The sequence below is a fragment of the Thalassophryne amazonica genome, chromosome 15 (assembly GCF_902500255.1).
Source record: "Thalassophryne amazonica chromosome 15, fThaAma1.1, whole genome shotgun sequence".
Taxonomy (NCBI): Eukaryota; Metazoa; Chordata; class Actinopteri; order Batrachoidiformes; family Batrachoididae; genus Thalassophryne; species Thalassophryne amazonica.
The window spans coordinates 17,196,714-17,216,066 of record NC_047117.1 but is presented as its reverse complement, the minus strand read 5'-3'; positions in this window follow the sequence as shown (position 1 = coordinate 17,216,066).

The window sequence follows — 19,353 nt, the reverse complement described above, 5'->3', positions numbered from 1 at the left end:
AACACATCCCCATTTCAGAGCAATGGAATAAGCTAAGCTAACTGGCTAACCTTGATTGAATGAATATTTTTGTGGACTGGGCGGCCGTTTTAATGACAGTTGGCTTGGTTGTGACCATTAAAAATGATGACAGGCTTATTGCCTCAGTCAACGTAGAGCAACAGTAGCTCAAATGTCAACAAGCCACCGATATCTGCTAACAGTGCTAACATACAAATGAAATGACACAAAAATCCTGGACTTCTTAGATGATCCATTAGGACAATTAACTGCATGGCAAGCCACATTATCTTAGACAGTTGTCATAAAATGCTTGGAAGACAATTAACCGCAGCGAGGTGCCCCTGCCAGTGTGACCCTGGACTCAGCTCACCGGCACATATTGCTTGTCACTCAAAGCGGGCCCACCCTGAATTATTCATAACTTTATAGCATAAAATATCTTAAATTTATAGGTTTTATTTAAAAAAAAAATCACCCTGCATGCAGTCGTCTATACTAGCTATAAAGAAACTAGCTATAAAGACCTAAAGTAGTTTTTGTATCAGACTGAAAACATATTTATTTCTGCTGTAAAGTTGGACATTTTAACATGGGATTCTATGGAGACAGACTTGTTTTTGCAGCCAGCCTCAAGCTTCCATTCAAGGAACTGCAAGATTTGACAGTTCTGCATTTACCTTGTTTAATTTTTGCACTTCCTGAGTTGTGCTGTTTCTGATGCCTGAATAGACACAAGAAATTAAAATTGAAATAAAGTAAAAGAAGCCCAATATGGGCCCTGAGGCCCATTGGTGCCGGTGCTTATCCCTGGATTCCATATCATGAAGCGGATGAAAATCTATGACTTCCTTTGGGTGGGACGCCAGTCTGACTCAGTTTATATCTCCAGCCTAGGCCAGTACCCATTTACAGCTGGGTGGACTGAGAAAATGCAGACGGTGGGTCTTCTCCACAGACAGGGAGCGAGTGGGAATTGAACTTAGGTCTATATATTGGTAGTCCAACTACTTCTCCCATTCATCTGCCTGCTCTGTATAAAAGTTAAAATTAATGGAAAATACAGAACTTGTACTATGATGTTACAGTGGTTTTCTTCCCCTCCGGGTTTGCAGGCAGGGAGCAACAAGTTGGAGTTGACAAGGGGTCAGTCTATGTGTAGGGGCTCTCTGTGCTTAATGGGATATGGAGGAAATTGGTTGGAAGGAAGAGGTGTTGCAGGAACAAGACACTCAACTGCTTCACCTCAGGTAGCTGTGGTGGACACTGCTCCCGCGAATGATCTGTTCTCTCACCAGATCTGCTTCTCTCCATGCTGCTACCTATGTTAAATAGTAATGCGCCCGGTTCCACCACACATGGCTCTTAAAGAATATGACCGAAAACACACCCATGATTACCATTTAAATACAACCCCTTTGAGTCCTGCACTTGACATCGCACTCAGATTACACACCATATAAATGGCAAAGTGGAGTTGGATAGGATCCACAAATATACTTGTGTTGCATGCTCTATACTGTGGAATAGATCATCAAGACAAAGCCCAAAGACACACCCTCAGATGCAAAGATAGACTAATGGCTAATACCGCTACTGCCACTTACAGGACAGCAAGCAGAATGCATTTTAAAGCACATGAGCAGAAAAAGTATCTCTTTTTTTACCACCTTCCATGAAAAACATTTCACATGTTCATTTTCATGGTGCAAAAATATTGCTCTGCTCCCTCCTCTGTGCCTGCAGGTTTGGCAGGATTAATTGTGCCATTACTTAATTGCAGGGCTGAGAAGAAGCTGGAAATCTATGAGGAGGATTTACGGCTTTACGCTAAATCACAGAGAGAATTCTGGAGCAGATTTATGTTCTAAATACTTTCCCCTAACAGACGAGTTAGTGCAAAGCTGTGGTAATGTGGTTTATTCCCCCGTCTCCATACACCACAATCTCACCTGAATTATTTGATTATTTGATTGATGATACATCTCACAAATAGTATGACTTTATGGAAAAGCTACTCACAGCTTCAAGGCCAAGTGGAGTAGAGAAGGATTTCATTCAAGAAAACAGCTCAAACCTAGGCTCAAGTCTCCCATGTGCCTTCTAGAAAACTACAGATGAAATCCTGGATCTTTTTAAGGAAATATAGAGCTCACAAGCCAAAATTTATTTTTAGAAATTCAATAGTTTTTGAAATTGTAAGCACAAATATTCAGTTAAAATGATACAGTGAATGTTAACTATACCATGTCAAAGCAGGTTTTATTTTTTTCTCCCAAAATTAATGATTGGGGTTCATTTTCTATTTATTGCATAAACTGATTTTTCAACCTCTGCATAAGCTCTACATAAGCATATTATTGCTCTGTGACAACATAGCACACCTCAGCTGAAGTGAGAAATTGGTTGCCAGCACTGCACCTGCTTTGGCCCAGAAATCATAAAAATACCAACATAACCTATTATTAGAATATGGCAAGTGACAGTAAAAATATATTGTTTTATCAGCAGAAATTAGGTTTTTTTTGTAACTTTAAATATACTGTAACGTCAATCATGTAATTTCAATCACACATAATTATGCAATCATTCAGTTTGTGCCTTTGATTTGTAACATGGCAAGGAGCAGCAGAATGACAGTTGCTTGGAACCTTATATCCTAGAGTAAAAAGATTTGTTAACCCTATATAGTTTGAAGACAAAGTTGCAAAAAAGTTTTTTAATTTTCTCAGTGGCTGTTTTTTGGAACATCAGTCACGCCCATAGTATTGAGTACCACCAACTTGTACTAACCACCAACAAAGTTTCCTTCCCCTACCAAGTAGACCTTGTCCCTGTTATGTCTTTCACAAGATAGGAACACTCAGGGATTGCATGTTTTAAGTCTTGGTCACTTCAAACGGCCTGCTTCCTCTCTGAATGTAACGTCAGCCACCGTGGAATTGCCCCTCTGCTCCACTCCACCAGGAAATTGTGTAATTAGTGATACAACAGACAAAAGTTACACTATGCCTAGTTTGTCCAATTGCAGCCATAGAAACCTTCTTCAGAGTTCTCATGTCTCAGTGTCTTGGTGGCTTCCCTCACCAATCTCCTTGTATTGTGACTCAGTTTTTGAGAACTTTGTGTGACTGTCCAGTGACATATGGCCTTAAGTGTATCTGGGCAACAGCAGCTTAGAAGAGAAAACATTTTGTCCATTAACCAATGGGTCAATGGGTTTGGGCCTCAATTTCCCTGAGGAGTATCCTCAGTTTCCCTGAGGGAGTCTTCCCAAGGGATCAATAAAGTTCTATCTAATCTCTAATCTAATCCTCCAAAGTGTCCTAAAAGCAAAACACTGAACTCCCAACTTCTCAACTGTGGGCCTCCACAAAGAATAGTAATATAGTATTTTTTTTTTTGACATGTTTAGCTTTTAGTTTTTCTATCTCCATCTGCTATTCACCGCCTCTTCCATTGATTACGTCCATTTTTCATGCTTCGTCTCGTCTTCCCTGCTGCTCTTCTGCAGAGTGTTTCTGCAGACATCAGTATTTTCTAGCCACAATACCACTTATCAATTCACTTTAGAGGTCCCAAAGGAGAGGCTTGTGCGGTCCACTGTGTTGGGGGTGGAGCATGTGAACTCCTGCATTTATAAGACACACATGGGAAATATGTAGAGGTATGTTGCATAAGGAGTGTAAGCGACTCTGCCTTTGCTCCATGTCCTGATAAGGAAATGCACTCTGACAAGAAAAGATGGGCCAGTATTAAGGTGAGGTATCGCAGTAGTACCGCAATAAAATGTTTTTTCAGTCATTAAAAACATATATTAAGTGAGGTTTTTGCAGCACAAACGTTCTCCATCTTACTTGTGCATGAATCTAAATGCATTTTCTGCTTTGCATGTTGCATAAATGTTATTTCAAAGGAAATCCAGCAGGTAGAAATTGGGATAAAAGTTAATTAGCACTCTAAACAGCACGCCTGAAAGTGCACTTGTGTCATGCTGTTGTAATTACTACAACAATTACTGTGTGACAGTTTGTCTGCTACCAATTTGTGTAATAGGAGCAAAACACAACAGCCTGCTTTAATTTGACATCCAGATGTGCTGAACGTGACATCATGCCACTAAATCCAGCCTAAGTGACTGCGTGATGTGCAGCTGGGTCAGTCTGAGTCAAACTTGACATGTCACACACAGAAACTGTACAGACACAATTTAAATATTGAAAGGCATATTATGGAGCAAGCTTGGGTCCTGGATGGCAACCACCCAAGCAGACAACTTGTCCATCCCCACCTCTCGAAATGAACCATCTATCTGTCAGGACACTCGTGTCATTTGCAATGTGAATGAACACCAGCTGCAACATGTATTTGAAGTCCAAGACATATTTGGTGGCATGGAAACATTCACATCTCCATCCCCTTACTGGTTTAAACAAAACTGGCTGTAAAAGTGATGATTTGTTTTGAACACATTACCTATATTTGGTGTTTCTAATTACCTCTGGTCTCTGAAAATGGAAGGACTGATGAGTCCACATGGAAGTGAGCCTGACCGATCCCCATGGCTGTAAACCTGGACACCAGGCACAATCCCCCACCGAGGCCTGGCTCCAGGAGGAGACACCAGTTTGGACCAACTGGACCAATTTGCCAAGTGAGGCCCTACCACGAGCTGATGCTCCAGACAACACAACTCCCAGGATCACTCAAGCCCAGAAACCTCTCCATTTCGATAAGGTGTCAGTTCAGCTTGGGAGCATGCCCAACCAGTCTACATGTGTTCTGTGGAGGAGAAGGAGAGGTGCTGGGACGTATGTAGTACAGGGACTGCTGCAGTACAAGATCTGTTCTCTATACCACCAATGTAGTATCTGTGTCTGCATTCTGGGCATCACATCAGACCTGTTCCTTGTGGATGTTGGTCTCTGCCAGGGTTGACCTTTGCCAGAAGTCCTGTTCATGATTTTCATGGACAGGATTTCAAGGCACAGTCAGGGATTAGAGGCTGTCCAGTTTGGTGACCTGCATCTGTGCTTTTTATGGATGATTTGGTCCTGTTGGTCTCATCAGGCAGTGATGTCTGCTGTGAGTTGGGCAGGTTTGTCTATAGAGTGTTAAGTGACTGGAATGAGCGGCTCTGCCTTTGCTCTGCCTCTAAATCTGAGACCATGGTCCTCTATTGGGGGAAAGGGAGAGTTATTGCCCAAGTGGAGGAGTTCAAGTATCTCAGGGTCTGATTCACGAGTGAGGGTAAGATGGAACATGGGACTGACAGACAGATTGGGGCGGATACTGTACCGGACTGTCATGGCAAGGAAAAGGCTGAGCTGGAAGACAAGGTCCTAAATTTACCTATAGATTTACACTCCCACGGTCATGTGCTTTGGGTACTGACCAAAAGAACAAGTTCCTGAAAACAAGTGATGACAATGAGGTTCCTCTATAAGGGTGTCCGTGCTTACACTTAGTGAGAGGACGAGAAGCTTGATTATCAGAGTGGGGCTTCTGCTTCTTTATACTGAAAGCAATCAGCTGAGGTGGTTCAGGGATGTGGTGAGGATGCCCCCTCAATGGCTCCTAGATATGTTTTCCAGGTACATGCAACTGGGAGGAGGCCCTGGATGAAACCCTGGACACGCTGGATGGAATATATCTCCCAGCTGGTTTGGGCACACATTAAGATCCCAGGAAGAGTTGGGGAACTTTGCTGAAGATGGGGAAATGTGGGATGAGCTGCTTGGTCTGCTGACACCATGACCTGGCTAAGGAGCAGAAAAAGAATGAATGATGGATAAAAGTATGGACCAGTGATCCTCTTATTTTAGGCACACATTTAAAAAAAATTAACAGGCCTATCAAATTCCTTGTGAAGCGCAGCTGCTAATTGCAGGGTTCTGATGGCCACTCGAGGGCACTGTTGCTTGTTTTACAACTATTTTAAAATGATGCAGACTTCTGACAATGTAGATGTCTGGAACTGTGATACCTGTGAGGATGGGTTTGATTTAAAACAAACAAAAAAGACACTGAACCACAACATGAAACAAAACCTTCAAGATAAATATGCAGCTTTTAGTAGTAATTGCACGTTTTGTTTTGTTTTGTTTTGTTTTCAATGATTTGTGGATGTCAGTCGGTACATTCCCAGGTTTCACCTGGCCGGCTGTGACACATCAAAGCCAACCAGGAATATTTGTTGAAGTGGCATGATGTCATGAGCAGACAATGTCCTCATGTCCTCATCTGTCATGCACTCCATCAGCACCACTGTCCTACTTTAACATTGGCCAGATGAGTGAACTTTAATATCAGCTGTTCCAAAATTGGATCTCTTTGGTGACCAGCAGGAAAGCATGTGAGTGCTCCTGCACAGATAACAGTTATTTCCTCACAAGATCCATGCACCAGCCTGCCCTCCTTTCTTCCACACTATTCTAATCAAGGTCACAAAGAGGAACCGTATGTTAGGGTTTGGATGCTGGACAACTGGAGTGTGGCCTTTCAAACTGAAGCGTGGCAATGTGTGTCAAACCACATCAAGAGACTTTTCGCCTGAGCCGTGAAATGTGAAACATCAAATGTGACACCTCGGATTGGGAAGTCATTGCACACATGCAATAAAGCCCCGGTCTTATAGAACTACACAGGTTGGAATCTTCAAACCCAAATCTGTCTCATGGGGAGACCAAAATGTTCTGCAGATAACATTTCACAGGAAGTGGTTGTGAAATCTAGATGCGTGTTTAATCATGTCACCCTCTTCTTAAATAATGTGTGTGTTGCTATCCTAAATTTAAAAATACTATTATCCTGAGTCGGCATTTGCATTTGGGCTGACACAGATCCTGCAGATACTTTAGGTGGTTTGTAAATATAGTACGAGTAATCTTTCAAATGGTGGTACCACAAACTATATACTGGACAAATCCTCTGTGACGTCACCCATACAAGATCTACAAGCAGTGGTGGGCACAACTAAGCTAAAAGTGAGCTTCGGTAACACCAAATTTGCTAACTGAAAAGTTAACTGATGCAAAGCCAATTAACGGCAAAAACATGAAGCTCCCAATTCTCAAGGTTGGTCATCCGGGCATTTAACCTCTAGGGGTGGGTTTTATCCGTTAACACATCGCCGAACTCCATACAAATATGTGTAATTTGGTCACTTTTCAAAGGGGTTGGACTTGTCAATAAATTCAATTTAATGTACAGTGGTTCATTTCAGGTCAACTTGGTGTAGAAATCTCATGATTCCAGGCAGTGAGAGCCATCAGCAGGCTGATAGAAGCAAGTTAGAGATAAAAGCAAACTGGTTTATTTCAATAGAATAGCATACAGCGCGATCATGTTTAATTCAAGTATAAATTTCTGCCTTCAGACTGACCACTTCGCCGAAGTGACGTGGCGCCAACCTCAAGAATAACTGCTAACTGAGATAATGTTAACTGCTAAAACATTTCCTTGAAGTTCCCAGTAACTGCTACCCGCTAACATTATATAAACTTAGCTTGTGCTTGTTGTTGTTGGAGCATTTAGCTCTAAAACACTGAAAAACAGAACTAAAGGAAAATGAAAATACACATGGAAATTAATTTTAAGAATTTAAGTAATACATTTACTTTGGTTTGACTTCCTGCTCTGCCACCTCCATGAGGTGATGGTTGTTGCCTTTCTTGTATAAGCGCCATCAAGGAAAAAAACAACCAAAACGCATGATTTCATGGGTTATGTTAGATTCTTTTATGTGGTGAGTGATCTCAAAAATAATTGGACAGGAAATGGACGTTAAGATCAGATAGTTACAAGGACATTTTGGATGTGTGTCGGCCATTTTGTAATACGCATCATGGAACACTCTGACAGTTAAAAATGTTTTTGACCATTAAAACATCTAAAAATTGTGAGCTGGCGTACAGTGAGTGGAACTAAATTTATTGCATCTATTGCATCTAGTAATGGGTTTCAAAGTTAGCTGATAAGCTAATTCAATAATGGAAAAAGTTAGTGTTGTGTGGGCCGCTGAAGAGGAGGTACTGCTGGCCCACCACCACCAGATGGCGCCCTGCTTGAAGTGCGGGCTTCAAGCACGAGAGGGTGTCATAGCAACCGGGAGTGACAGCTGTTACTCGTCATCAGCATCAGCTGTCACTCATCCACATCATCACCATCACCTTAAAGGCCGGACTGCAACTCCCCCTCCCCACCGAGAAATCAGCTACCATTCAAGTAATTTTCTCTGCTGACTTAAAACATTGAGTAATAATCTGAACTTCTTTGCAGCCGTTTTCCTGTGGCGTTTCCTTATCTGTGGGATTGGCATTAAGTGTGATCAGCGACGGCTTCGCTTCACACTCAAACCAGATAAGTGGTTAGACAGGAGCTGCACGAGTGTGTGATTGGAGGTGGAGGTGCTCCCTCCTTACTGAATACAGACTGTGGGATTACTGAGTGTGCGACCTCACACTCATCAGGACTGTCTCTGTTCTCTGCCAGCAGTACCGGGTCTGACTGCTGAAGACAGCGGCCACCTGGGGCGCAGGGCTTGGCAGCTCCGGTGTTCTTCAGCTCCATTGGCAGTGGAAGCTGTGTGGATCCGGCTCGTCTCTCGCCAGGCGTCTTCTATCGTCGAGCCTGCCCACACGTCACCTGGTGTATGATTGACAGTCACTATATTGTTATTGTCTGTACGTCGTTGTGTGATTCACAACATTAAATTGTTACTTTTGGCTTATCCATTGTCCGTTCATTAACGCCCCCTGTTGTGGGTCCATGTCACGACACTTTCACAACAGGATTTCTCGGCCAGCGTCATGGATCCTGAGGGGCGTCAACCATCGCTTGAACAGCCAATGGAAGAGCGAGGTGCACGGGCGCCAGCAGGAGGCGTGTTGGGTGAGCTGCAGCACATCTTAACCGCCTTTACCGCTCGGTTGGACTTAGTTACCGAGCAGAGCAGTGTTCTCAATCGTAGGATGGAGGCTCTCACCGCCCAGGTGGAAGCGCATGCTCAGGGTGCTGCTGCAGCACCTCCTCCTGCTGCCCGTGTGCCAGAAACAGACATTCCGCTGGTCGTTCAACGAACCCCCCCACCTTCCCCTGAAGCATACATAAGCCCTCCGGAGCCGTACGGAGGCTGTGTGGAGACGTGCGCGGACTTCTTGATGCAGTGCTCGTCTTTTCACAGCGTCCCGTCATGTACGCAGCAGACGCCAGCCGGGTGGCTTACGTGATCAATTTGCTTCGAGGAGAGGCACGCGCCTGGGCTACGGCGCTTTGGGAGCAGAATTCACGGCTCCTAACGGTTTATACTGAGTTTGTGAGGGAGTTCCGACAGGTGTTCGACCACCCTCATAGAGGCGAGACTGCTTCAAGTGTGCTGCTGTTGATACGGCAGGGGCGTCGGAGCGCAGCGAAGTATGCAGTCGACTTCCGCATCGTGGCAGCGCGAGCCGGCTGGAATGCTGTTGCGCTCCGCGCCGCCTTTGTAAATGGACTGTCTCTGGTCCTTAAGGAGCACCTGGTGGCGAAGGATGAGCCGCGGGATTTAGATGGGCTTATCGACCTGGTTATACGGTTAGACAACCGATTAACGGAACACCGACGGGAGCGAGACGAGGGGCGTGGTCAGGCACAAGTCGTCCCTCTTCCTCCCGGGTCCGAAAGGAAGCCAACTTCCCCACGCTCCACTGCCAGGGCTCTCCACGTGACAACAGCTCCCCCTGCTGACGTTGCTATGGAAACGAGCAGGGCCAAAAAACGATCAGATCAGAGACAAAGGAGGCTGATCCATGGAGAGTGTTTTCTCTGCAGCTCTACCGAGCACACACAGAGAGAATGCCCCAAACGGTCAAAACAGCAGCACTCGTCCTTAGAGACTGGGCTAAGGGTGGGTCACAACACCCACGTGGGGAAACCCCGACGAACTGCACGAATCCCAGTCACGATCCTGAGTGGGGATCTAACCCTTCACGCCCCAGCACTGGTGGACACGGGGTCGGAGGGGAATCTGCTGGATAGCAGATGGGCAAAGGAGGTTGGGCTCCCTCTAGTGGCCTTACCGTCACCATTGTCGGTGTGGGCGCTAGATGGCACCCTTCTTCCACTAATCACACACCAGACACAGCCAGTGACATTGGTGGTGTCTGGGAATCACAGGGAGGAGATTGTGTTTTATGTAACACCTTCTACCTCCCGAGTAATTTTGGGTTTTCCATGGGTGTTAAAACACAATCCCCGGATTGATTGGCAGTCTGGGGTTGTGGTTCAGTGGAGCGAAACCTGCCACCGGGAGTGTTTAGGATCCTCGGTTCCACCCGGTGTGACAGCTAAGTAGGAGGTTTTAGTCCCCCCCAATCTGGCGGCGGTGCCAGGCGAGTACCACGACCTTGCTGACGTCTTCAGCAAGGATCTGGCACTCACGCTGCCCCCGCACCGTCCGTACGATTGTGCCATTGATTTGATACCGGGCGCTGAGTACCCGTCCAGCAGGCTGTACAACCTCTCACGTCCGGAACGCGAATCAATGGAGACCTACATCCGGGACTCGTTAGCTGCCGGGTTGATCCGGAACTCCACCTCCCCGATGGGTGCTGGTTTCTTTTTTGTGGGCAAGAAGGACGGCGGACTCCGTCCATGCATAGATTACAGAGGGCTGAACGAGATCACGGTTCGCAACCGATACCCGTTACCTCTGTTGGATTCAGTGTTCACGCCCCTGCATGGAGCCCAAATTTTCACGAAATTGGATCTTAGGAATGCTTATCACCTGGTTCGGATCCGGGAGGGAGACGAGTGGAAGATGGCATTTAACACCCCGTTAGGTCACTTTGAGTATCTGGTCATGCCGTTCGGCCTCACCAATGCGCCCGCGACGTTCCAAGCATTGGTTAATGACGTCTTGCGGGACTTCCTGCATCGGTTTGTCTTCATATATCTAGACGATATACTCATCTTTTCTCCGCATCCTGAGACCCATGTCAAGCATGTACGTCAGGTCCTACAGCGGTTGTTGGAGAACCGGCTGTTTGTGAAGGGCGAGAAGTGTGAGTTCCACTGCACTTCTTTGTCTTTCCTGGGGTTCATAATCTCCTCCAACTCCGTCGCCCCTGATCCGGCCAAGGTTGCGGCGGTGAGAGATTGGCCCCAACCAACGAACCGTAGGAAACTACAACAGTTCCTCGGTTTTGAAAATTTCTACCGGAGGTTCATCAAGGGCTACAGTCAGGTAGTTAGCCCCCTGACAGCCCTGACCTCCACAAAAGTCCCCTTCACCTGGTCGGATCGGTGCGAAGCCGCGTTTAGGGAGTTGAAACGCCGGTTCTCGACTGCACCGGTTCTGGTGCAGCCCGATCCCAAGCGCCAGTTTGTTGTTGAAGTGGATGCCTCTGACTCAGGGATAGGAGCCGTGCTGTCCCAGAGCGGGGAGTCCAACAAGGTTCTCCATCCATGTGCCTACTTTTCCCGCAGGTTGACCCCAGCTGAACGGAACTATGACATCGGCAATCGGGAACTTCTTCTGGTGAAGGAGGCTCTTGAGGAGTGGAGACACCTGTTGGAGGGAGCATTGGTACCATTTACGGTTTTCACGGACCATCGGAACCTGGAGTACATCCGGACCGCGAAGCGTCTGAACCCCAGGCAAGCCCGCTGGTCGCTGTTCTTCGGGCGTTTTGACTTCCGGATCACCTACCACCCCGGGACAAAGAACCAACGATCTGACGCCCTGTCCCGGGTGCATGAAGAGGAGGTCAAGACCGAGCTGTCAGACCCCCCTGAAACCATCATCCCCGAGTCCACTGTCGTGGCCACCCTTACCTGGGACGTGGAGAAGACCGTCCGGGAGGCCCTGACACGGAGCCCGGACCCGGGGACAGGTCCGAAGGACAAACTGTACGTCCCACCAGAGGCCAGGGCTGCGGTCCTTGACTTCTGTCACGGTTCCAAGCTCTCCTGTCACCCAGGGGTGCGAAGCACTGTGGCAGTGGTCCGGCAGCGCTTCTGGTGGGTGTCTATGGAAGCCGACGTCCGGGAGTATGTCCAGGCCTGCACCACCTGTGCCAGGGGCAAAGCCGACCATCACAAGGCCCAAGGCCTCCTCCAGCCTCTGCCTGTGCCTCGTCGCCCCTGGTCTCATATCGGCCTGGACTTTGTCACGGGCCTCCCGCTGTCCCAGGGCAACACCACCATCTTAACGATAGTGGACCGGTTCTCCAAGGCGGCCCACTTCGTGGCCCTCCCGAAGCTCCCGACGGCCCAGGAGACTGCAGACCTCCTGGTCCACCACATCGTGCGTCTGCATGGGATTCCAGCAGACATTGTCTCAGATCGTGGTCCTCAGTTCTCCTCCCAGGTCTGGAGGAGGTTCTGCAGGGAACTGGGGGCCACCGTCAGTCTCTCGTCTGGGTACCACCCCCAGACGAACGGGCAGGCAGAGCGGACTAACCAGGAACTGGAGCAGGCCCTCCGCTGCGTGACCTCCGCGCACCCGACGGCCTGGAGTGACCATCTGGCCTGGATCGAGTACGCTCATAACATCCAAGGCATCTTCCCATTTGAAGTATGTTTGGGGTACCAGCCCCCATTGTTCCCGCTAGTGGAGGGAGAGGTCGGGGTGCCCTCGGTCCAGGCCCATCTGAGAAGGTGCCGTCGGGTGTGGCGTACCGCCCGCTCTGCGCTGCTCAAAGCCCGGACGAGGGCCAAGAACCATGCGGATCGCCGGCGTGCCCCGGCCCCTGCGTATCAGCCTGGGCAGGAGGTTTGGCTTTCCACAAAGGACATTCCCCTGCAAGTGGAATCCCAGAAGTTGAAGGACAGATACATTGGACCTTTCTCCATACTCAAGATCCTCAGTCCACCCGGTTTTTTCCATGTGTCACACATCAAACCACACCACATTTCACCCCTCTGTACCCCCGGACCGGTGCCGCCTCCTGCCCAGATCATCGACGGGGAGCCGGCTTGGACCGTGCGCCGGCTCCTGGACGTCTGTCGGAAGGGCCGGGGGTTCCGGTATTTGGTGGACTGGGAGGGGTATGGACCCGAAGAACGCTCCTGGGTGAAGAGGAGCTTCATCCTGGACCCGGCCCTCCTGGCCGACTTCTACCGGCGGCACCTGGACAAGCCTGGTCGGGCGCCAGGAGGCGCCCGTTGAGGGGGGGGTCCTGTTGTGTGGGCCGCTGAAGAGGAGGTACTGCTGGCCCACCACCACCAGATGGCGCCCTGCTTGAAGTGCGGGCTTCAAGCACGAGAGGGTGTCATAGCAACCGGGAGTGACAGCTGTTACTCGTCATCAGCATCAGCTGTCACTCATCCACATCATCACCACCACCTTAAAGGCCGGACTGCAACTCCACCTCCCCGCCGAGAAATCAGCTACCATTCAGGTAATTTTCTCTGCTGACTTAAAACATTGAGTAATAATCTGAACTTCTTTGCAGCCGTTTTCCTGTGGCGTTTCCTTATCTGTGGGATTGGCGTTTGGTGTGATCAGCGACGGCTTCGCTTCACACTCCAACCAGATAAGTGGTTAGACAGGAGCTGCACGAGTGTGTGATTGGAGGTGGAGGTGCTCCCTCCTTACTGAATACAGACTGTGGGATTACTGAGTGTGCGACCTCACACTCATCAGGACTGTCTCTGTTCTCTGCCAGCAGTACCGGGTCTGACTGCTGAAGACAGCGGCCACCTGGGGCGCAGGGCTTGGCGGCTCCGGTGTTCTTCAGCTCCATTGGCAGTAGAAGCTGTGTGGATCCGGCTTGTCTCTCGCCAGGCGTCTTCTGTCGTCGAGCCTGCCCACACGTCACCTGGTGTATGATTGACAGTCACTATATTGTTATTGTCTGTACGTCGTTGTGTGATTCACAACATTAAATTGTTACTTTTGGCTTATCCATTGTCCGTTCATTAACACCCCCTGTTGTGGGTCCGTGTCACGACACTTTCACAACAGTTAGCTTTGCTAACTAGACGTAGGTGATTGGCTAAATTGTGCCCACCACTGGGTACAAGCACGAAATTTGGTATTAAAACACACACACACACAAAATCTGTTGACATTACTTTTTTTTTAAAGGCCACCATTCTGCTGATCCTTATTGCCAGATATGACGTCCCAAAGTAAAGAACTGGTGATGAAAGACAGTGTACTGTGCATGCATGCATAGCTAATTTAGTTATTTATTTTAATGAATCGACAATCAGGTACATTAAGTAGCTGGAGAGTGACAAATTCTGTAATTTTGTCTCTACACAATACCACAATGGAGTTGAATTGGAACAATCAATACAATGTAATATAATAAAAAAAAAAAACTGACATGTTTAACAAAAATATTAAATATGGCTTAACCATTTACGAATTATTAGTATCACCATTGCAGATGATGATGATATTTCTATAGTGCCTCTATTTGTAGAGCTCATAAATAAATGAGAAAAAGAAATATAAATCTTTTTTAAAGCCAGTTTTCTCCAGACAAACAGTGGGATGGATACATAAACATTTCCAAGTCATTAAATATGTCTTGGACTTCATTTGCATCAATTATTAAGAAATATAAATGCTGTGTGGTAAATCGATTTGGAATAAGCAGTTCTCAAAAGCTGTGTGACTGTGCAAGAAAGACATTAATGGGAGAAGCCACCCAGACAACTCTGAAGAAGTTATAGGTTGCAAATGGTGCATTAAAATACCTGATAGTTTTGTCATCTTTTCCCCAAGCAGAAGCCAAAATAATGTGTTCTATATATTAAAAGTTCCTGTTTGTGTAATGCAGCACTAGCTCAAAGGGACCAGCATCCAAATAATTTGCAAGTTTGTTGTATGTGTGAGAGACAGACGAGGAAAAAGAATCTCAGTTCAACCATCAGACATCAAGATCATGGTCAGCTTCATCATATGTATGAAGGAAACATGGTTCAGTTCCAGGTCTGCTGCAGTGAAACGTGCAGCAGGAGACAAAACATTCACTTTAACTGCGATTCATTTTCTTATGTTTATGTTGCACCACATTGCATAAATCTCAGTTTTCAGTCTTTGTATGTAAAAACCAACACCATGTCAGAGATGATGTAAATCCGCCCCTATCTGAGGTAATGTAACACTTCTGGGTCACCTCAAACCGCCACGCCAAAACCTCGCTGGCTGTCTGAGGATTCAACCTTTGCGGTTTTGACACTGTAACATTGTCTGTGCAGACCCACAATCACAATAATTGATGGTATGTCACAACAGAAATAATCGATTATGAGATTAATATAAATCTTATAATCATTCGATTACAAGATTGGATGATGCCAAGAAAACAAATTGGATCATATATTTTGGCACAGCTCTCACATATTCCTTATGCAAACTTGTCAAAGACTCCATAACCCAGTGGTGAGTTTGAATTCTGTTCTGACCATACAGCCTTTGGACTCCAAACTATTTTGCATAGATGAGTGCTAGACTCTGTCTTTGCATATTTCTCCATTATATATGGATGATGATTTACAATTTTCCATGAGTGGGGAACAAATTCTAACATTCAACTATGAAGTTGGTTGTCTAATTGTATTGTATGAATTTATTAATGGTTCTGTTATTACGTGCTTAATGTAATTTATATACTGTTCACTATTGCTCTTACATGTAGTTTGTTTTGAATGACTTTTAATGTTTTATATCTGTTTTACTGCAAAAACACTTTATAACAAGTTTGATGGTGCTATAGAAACTAATTATTATCATTAATTTAGTCATTCTTTTCATCATATTGATCAATGCATTATTCAGTGATTGTTGTCCCATGTTTGTGGTCTTTGTGGAATCATGCGTCGAGCTTTTCTTTTGAAAGTTCATGTTTTGAAAATGCAAACTTGGTCTTTTACTGATATACTTATGAGAGGAAAACATCAAAAATCATAAATGTACAGAAACGCTGAGGTGTTCCAAACTTTTGCACAGTATAGTAGTTGCAAAAAAATGCACATTTTTATGACAAATATCTTCAGTGTTTGTTGGGTGCCATCTATTTGTTTATAATTACCTCCACCAACGAAGCTGCAGAAGTTTATGTTTTCGCCTGTTTGTCTGTCTGTTTGATTGTGAACAGCCATGAGCCCATAATTTTATATATATATATATATATATATATATATATATATATATATATATATATATATATATATATATATATATATATATATATATATATATATATATATATATATATCTCACTAGGAAATCTTTACAGAAGATTCATATCCTGACAGGCAAGAACTGATTCAATTTTCAAGGTCAAAGATAAAAGTCCGGAAAAATCTTGGAAAATTGTTAAAATCCCTATCTTTAACATTGAACACATTTTAAAAAATTCATAGCCCTGTCAAAAAAAACAAACAAACATCAGATTTCTTTTGTATTTGACAGTGTTATGTAGGACTATATCCTTTATTGACTGACAAAGTTTGATCAGGTTCTGATCCAGATTACAGATTTTGTGGCCATTTAAATTTAACATTGAAAACCCCATTTAATGTATATTTTACATTATATCTTAATCAAATGTGCCCCTATCACCCTCATATTTGAAAGTGAGGTGCAGACTGGCACTCACTATCACCTGACAAAGTTTGATCTGGATCTGATCCAGATTACAGATTTTGTGGCCATTTAAATTGAACATTGAAAACCCCATTTAATGTATTTTTTACATTATATCTTAATCAAATGTGCCCCTATCACTCTTATATTTCAAAGTGAGGTGCAGACTGGAACTCACTATCACCTGACAAAGTTTGATCTGGATCTGATCCAGATTACAGATTTTGTGGCCATTTAAATTTAACATTGAAAACCCCATTTAATGTATTTTTTACATTATATCTTAATCAAATGTGCCCCTATCACTCTTATATTTCAAAGTGAGGTGCAGACTGGAACTCACTATCACCTGACAAAGTTTGATCTGGATCTGATCCAGATTACAGATTTTGTGGCCATTTAAATTTAACATTGAAAACCCCATTTAATGTATATTTTACATTATATCTTAATCAAATGTGCCCCTATCACTCTTATATTTCAAAGTGAGGTGTAGACTGGAACTCACTATCACCTGACAAAGTTTGATCTGGATCTGATCCAGATTACAGATTTTGTGGCCATTTAAATTTAACATTGAAAACCAAATTGAATGTATATTTTACATTATATCTTAATCAAATGTGCCCCAATCACTCTCAGATTTCAACGTGAGGTGCAGACTGGCACTCACTATCACCTCACAAAGTTTGATCTGGATCTGATACGGAGTCTGGATTTTGTGGACGTTTGAATTTAATATTGAAAAGCCCGTTTGGTGTCCTTTTTGCATTATAGCTCAATCAAAAGTGCCTCAGTCACTCTCATGTGTGACACTGAGGTGCAAACTGGCACTCTCAATTTTGGATTTAGTGGATATTTGATTTTAACATTGAAAAGCCCCTTTGATCTATATTTTGTATTATATTTTAGCTTATGAAAAGCCACCTCTAACAAGACTTTGACCTCGAAAATATTTTTCCAAAATAGTGTTAGTGGAGGTTTGTGCTCTACGAATGCGGCGCTCTAGTTGTTGCTTGTGTTTTGAAGATATTTGCTCTGACAGACAGACGGCTCTCATGACGCCTGTTCCAGCTTTGGGGGGAACTAATAACATTACAACAGAAGCAGCAGCAGCTGCTGTGTGTCTGTCATATTAACCCATTTGTTTTGAGCAATGCAAATAATCATTTGTCTCCATCTGATTACAGTCATGTAAATATGTGTGGATTTTGGTGTGCACAGTATGAGAAGGTGGAACCTTGTGGAATTTGACCGAGACCATTTCAGAAACCAGAAGTGTACAAAGCTTTTGCAGTGATCCGGAAATATTGTTCAAATTTCAGACTCTTTTTTTTTTTAAATCATTTTAGAAAGATTAAAACTTGACCCTCACCCATTTATTAATCCCTTGGGAAGACTCCCTCAGGGAAATTGAGGATCCAACATGATTTTATAGCAGCACACAGGGTAAGAAGCACACAGAGTATCAAAAGTAAAAGCAAAAAAAACTATTTACATATATAAATATAAATACCAGACATACTGATTGCTACTGGTTTACTGGCTACTACTGTTCCTCTCATTCTCATCCTCTGTCTTCCTGTTATTCCCCCGTGAGTGAGGAATTGTACAGTCTGATGGCCTGAGGGACAAAGTAATCTGCAATTAATTGAATTTGAATCCTGACTGGACTGTGATTGGAACCAATGATGTCATGTCAAATTCAAACAACGATAAAACTGAAGCACCAGGTTTGGAATTTCTGAGCTCTGAAAACCATTTTTGCACTTTTCTGTTGCTTTTACAATGAAGTGGAACATACATCTGTTTCTACAGCTGCTCAGGAAGGAAAATGTCTCACATGAGTTTATTTCTATTTAGTCTTGACTCAGAGACCATTTCAGTTATTACAGAAATGTTTGCAAAAACTGCAATGCTGGAAACTTCACCAGTATACTGTATAAAGAAACAAACATGTCACATAGAAAAGTAAATGACTTGTTTAAAGTAATTAAATAGCATTTGTAGCATTACTGTCCTAGACATTATATCATCAAGTCAGATAAATAGTAGCACTGAATTTCTACATGAGCTTTAGAGAGAGAGAGAGAAAAATACAGCTGACCACACATTCAAATCATTTTAATTGATTTGGAGCTTGAATTTGTAGGTATTTAAAAAAAATGTGATATTTAATTTTCTGATATGAGAACTGATTTTTAAAGTCAAGAATGTATATGGTGGACATGAAGTGCCGCTTCACAGGTTGAAATAAATTGGAGAGTTAATCTGTGTATTGCATTCAAATGGAGTAAGAAAAAATTATTTCAGACTGTGAGATCAGATTGAGCAGTGATCATCATTTTACTTAAAGGAGTGGCACAGAGAGTGCAAAAATTAAGGATGAGGTTGATTCTTTATTTGTATATTTAAAGGTTGAGATACAGTATGTGAACCATTTAATGTGGTGGACCAGAGTGGGGATGCTGAGCAGCTGTGACACCGTCGCCCTCAAAGCATCCCACTTCAGTGGCGAAGGTGCAATGCGCCTTCTATTTTCACTTTGAGCACAGAAAAAAAAATGAATCTAACACAGCTAAAAGAGTTCTTGCATGGTGATATACCAATTAAGTTGACATTGCCCAGTGCTTATTTTTTGCCAGCTTTTCATGCAGCCAGGTCTGGGGTTAAAGATTCATTGGCAGGCAGGAAGTTTAATTCAAAAAGTGTTGTTAGTTTTTTTTTTTTTTTTTTATCACAGTAAAGTCCCTTCGGCTGCTCCCTTG